The sequence below is a fragment of the Moschus berezovskii genome, chromosome 25 (genome assembly GCF_049115385.1).
Source record: "Moschus berezovskii isolate FMDL1 chromosome 25, NW_MosBer_1.0, whole genome shotgun sequence".
NCBI lineage: Eukaryota > Metazoa > Chordata > Mammalia > Artiodactyla > Moschidae > Moschus > Moschus berezovskii.
In genome coordinates, this window is record NC_142484.1 from 4,162,719 (window position 1) to 4,167,311 (window position 4,593).

The 4,593-nt window shown below is 60.0% G+C and overlaps 1 non-coding gene across 1 annotated transcript; it reads right to left on the reverse strand.

Annotated features, from left to right (window-relative positions):
- Positions 1-3,093: 3,093 nt before the first annotated feature.
- On the reverse strand, positions 3,094-3,199 carry LOC129549120 (U6 spliceosomal RNA). Its single transcript, XR_008684482.1, has one exon. It is a non-coding gene; the product is annotated as a U6 spliceosomal RNA (small nuclear RNA).
- Between the last annotated feature and the right edge of the window lie 1,394 nt (positions 3,200-4,593).

Sequence of the window (4,593 nt, forward strand, 5' to 3'; positions counted from 1 at the left end):
CCGAGTTTGGGGCCCCACGGTCTTCCCTCAGCTGCAGGTGGAAAGCAAGGCCATCATTTTACTACCTCCCTCCCTGCCAGACACAGGTCAGCAGCTGTGTTGTCTCTGAGAGCCCGCCTGACCCACACCCCGAACCCCGACTTCTTCAACACTCCCATGGGGAAACCGGGTGGGCGGTGCGCAGAGTGAAGATGGTCCACCCGCGGCCGCCGGAACTCCGGGCTTGCCTGTGGCTTGCAAATTGCCCCTTGGCCATTGTCACCCTGCACACGAACCCCGACTGTGTTCCTGTCAGAAACATTTCCCCAGCAGCTCCGTCACGCTGGGTGCGTGCTAGGTGCTGGAGAAACAGCAGCAGTCAGGTGGACACACCCTCAAAGCTGTTAGCAGGGGAAGCGTGAAAGTAAAGGAACACAGATGAGAGAGTCACGGTGTGTCACGTTGTGTCGGGGGAGAAGGGTTTCCTGAGTCTCTTCTCTCCCTAACCCCACCCACAGTTATCTGGGCAGCGTTGCTGTATTGCATCGCCCCAGGATCTGCGGAGTTATGCAGTGCACGGCCTGGGTCAGTGTGCGTGGTAGGCTTGTGCCAGGGGCCCCCGGCTCACAAAGACTAGGAAGCAGATCAACAAATCCTCCTAAGGCCTGGGTTATCTTTCTGATCCGCCTTTCCTGTAAGTATCAGCATCGTGGAAGAAGCTCAGAGAGGCTGGGGAGCTCCACAAAGCAGGTGAGTGTCAGACCCTAGAGCACCGGGGCTTTGCTCAGAGTAAACCGGCCCCTGAACTGTAAAGAGGGAGCCCCCTCCCCCCTGGAAGAGCCACAGGTGGCAGCCCCCAATTTGTTCCCTGCCCGTTAGCAGCCCCGACCTCTGAGCCACTCTGGGCGTCGAGGAATTAGGGCAGAGATATGCCACCTTTTGGGAGCTGACACCCCACCTCTTATTTAATTCTCCCCGCCTCCTTCAGTCTCTCCAAGTGTCAGCTGGCAAGCATCTGTCCGCTAAATCAAAGCCCTCCCGATTCGCTGGGTGTGACAGGTCTCAGAGAATTTCATGGAGCCCTTGGGAGGAGGAGGCATGGTCGTGAACCGCAAAAGCATTTTGCAGAGTTGAAAGCCTGCTTGGTGAGCACAAAGTGGCCCGAGAGGCTGGCCCCCGGGAGGAGGTCACAGCCTGGGGCAGGCACGGATTCCACCAGAGAGGGCTGCTCCCCTGAGCCTCCAGGGAAGTGGCAGGAAGGTTCCCGCTGGCAGGGCCGGAGCAGCCGGGCCACTGTGCCCAGGGCCGGGGAATGTTTAGGAGGAAGGTGACACTTGGGGACGTGTGAGGCTGGGCTGTCCGCACACCTCTGACCACTGAAGGCGCACAGACACCCCCGCGTGTGGCCACACAGTGTTGACCAATCGGAGTCACCTCGGGAATCCTTTGGTGCGATGAGTCAACGTCTTGGAAATAGTCGATTCTAGAGCTTCTGTGCTGCGATTTTAAAGATGACCCGTTTTCTCGTAGAGAAGACAGAGAAAACACAGACACAGGCAAGTAGGAATGAAACGGGTGAGTCGTCCTTTCCTGCAGCTCAGCGCGGGTTTCTCTTCTTTTTTCCTTCTTGCTTTCAGTCAGAAGGCCGCTGTGCACCCAGCTGGTGTCCTGCTCTGCGCGCTCAGCCTCCCGTGGAGATGATTCTAATCGGGGACCCAAGAGTTGGGTTGTTCCCCCGCTCACCTGACCGCTTGTTTAGTGCCGAGCATGCAGCCTTCCCTCCGTTTCAGACTCACAGGTTTCCTCCCCAGGCCTCGCCTGCTATGGGACGTGGAGGCCCAGCTTCCAGTAGTTGGGTTTGGCCTGGCGGGACTATACCAGGGTGTTCCAGAGTGCAGGGGGCCTGGGGAGGGCGCACTGGGACCCTGGCAGGCCAGGAGGAAGCCAGGCCAATGGGCCCTTCGGCCCCCAGGGTGCCGGGAGGGGAGCCCCTTAGTGAGCTAGTGTCGAGAGGCCGCCCAGCCCTCTCCCGGGATGATCCTCTCCGGCCAGTCCTGGGGTGTCTCTCCTGGCTCTCTCCAGGTCCCCTCCAGAGGACCCCGTGCACACACACAGGTACGTCCCCTGCCTCTGCTCCAGGACGCTGAGACCGGCCACCCACCAGCCCTCTCTCTGGGCAAAGGAGGAGCCATCTTGGGTGGGGCCCACTGCGCTGCAATGGACAGTGTGGGGCAGCGCTGACCGAGCGGCCTGCTGGCGGGGACTGACCCGTCCCCCAAGGATGCCACCCGGAACCTGAGAGTGTGCCCTTATTCAGACAAAGGTCTTCACAAGGAAATGGCAACCCACTCCAGAATTCTTGCCTGGAGAATTCCATGGGCAGAGGAGCCTGGTGGGCTACAGTCTACGGGGCTGCAAAGAGTTGGACACGACTGAGTGACTAACTTTCTTTCTTCCCAGGTGTAATCGAATCAAGGAACTTGAGATCGTCCTGGTTTACCCAGAAGAGTTCCAAATCCAGTGACAAGTGTCTTTATAGGGGAGAGGCAGGAAAACTTCCCTCAGACTCTCGGGCAAGAAGCAGCCCTGCTCACATCGAGATCTTGGGCTTCCAGGCTCCAGACGGTGAGAGACCGGCTGGCAGGTGCCAGCTGCCCCAGTTGGGGTCATGTGTATGGTCACCCCTGGACAGTGACGCAGAGCCCTGTGCTGCTGCCCGGAAGCGCCCTGGCCCCTCCAAAAGGGCAGCCACGACCTCGCCAGGGGTGAGGACCTGGATCATGGTGGAGCCTAACCCGTCGGAGGTGCCCGGAAAGGCCATCAGGCGATTCTCAGTCAGAGAGGACGGGAAGCCAAGGGCCACCCCTCAGGAGTATCGCCTGCGGCCTGATGGGAGGCGGGTGGCCGTAATGCCCGCTGGGGGGGTGTCTCAGGGCTGCGGGAGGGGCCTCCCCTGTGGCCAGTGCGGCTGCCGACCTCACGTCAGAAAGGGCAGAGGAGCCGGGGCTCAGCCCAGTTACTTGTCTGGGTCACTGGGACCAGTGACCCAGGGGAACACATCCCATCACTCCAATTCTCTCTTTTTTTTTTTTTTGAATTAAGCAAAACTTTATTAAAAACATGGAACATTTCACAACCTCGCATGTCATCCTTGCCCAGGGATCATGCTTATCTTCTCTGCATCAAACAGATCCCATTACTCCAATGCTCCTGAGGAAGCTTCTAGAAGGAACTGGGAAAAGACACAAAAACCATGGGAACTAGATGCTGAAGATGGAAGAGGAAGCTCTGCCCACCACAGGCCAGGTTTTCTGTGCTGGGAAAGGGTCCCCTCCACTGCCTGGGGGCCAGCAGCTCTGCAGGGGACACCCCCACAACCACAAGCCCTCGGGGGGTGCTTACACAGCCTCCTGGAGTGACCACAGGGCCGCTACCAGACTCAGGCCTTGGAATCCAGTCAAATGACCGCTTGGAGTGGGGTCGGGTTGGTGGGGAGGAGCAGCCTGTGCGTGGCAGGCCTCGGTCAGGTCTCCTCCAAGGCCAGCCTAGGATGGGGAGGACATGGCCCATCCATGGAATGGATTCCTGGCATCCTGGGATCAGGAACAGCTTGCAGAAGGTGCTGAGGCTGTTGACCCCTTCCTGGAAAACGGGACAGAAATTCGGGGGCTCATAGGTCAGGATCCAGGGACCAGGAATGAGCCAATGCTGCTCTGTAGGGACACCTGAACCAGGACTCCGGGCCGGGCAGTGTGTGGGAAAGAGGGCGAAGGTGTTGGGAGCACCCTTCTACCTCCACGGGTGAAGGTCAGCTGGCTGGCTGCTCCCTGCCTCAGTCTCCCCATCTCAGAAAGGGGCTGCGTCCTGCAGACGGTAAGGAGACGAAACTCAGAGCAGACACAAGGGGTCGGGTCACCTGGGAGCTCACGGGGCCGTCTTGGGGTGGGGGGCAGGCTGCAACCAGCTCCTGTGGGCCAGGCGGTGGGGTGCAGGCCAGCTGGGCTGGGAGCCACTCGGCAGCAATGCTGGGGGCGGGGACCAGCCCTCCAGACAGGCCCGGGGCCTGGGTCCCACCCCCGGGGCCCGCCCTCTGCAGGCCAGTCTTGTCCCATTTCCTAGATGGGGAAGCTGGGTCCAGGGCTGGTCCCCAGCCCGCTGCGGGAGCCTCTGGAAGGAATCTCCAACCCCTTGGTCTGTGGTATGCGCAGCCAGAAACCCTAGCTGGAGCTGAGGTCAGAGCATCTGTTTAAACGCCTCAAAACAGAAATACCTCTGGTCTCCGCTGACCTTCCAGAAAGACAGGGCTGGAGGCTTGGGCGGCTCAGGACTCAGCTCTCATCGGCTCCCCCTCCTTCCCTCAGTGACATTATCAGGTCAGGTGCACGCTAGGGCCAGGCGGGGCCCCGGGGCTCCAGTACCTGCCAACACCTCCAGTGCCCCCACCATGGAGCTCTCAGACACCGGGCAGAGGGCAAAACAGGACCAATGGCCAAAACCATCCTTTGATGAGAAGTTCTGTAAAGGAGGCGAGGGTCCTTTCTGAGCTCCATTTCCTCAGCTGTGAAATGGGGACGGGACCCTTGGGGGGGCCACGGCCAGAGCCACAGGTCCCAG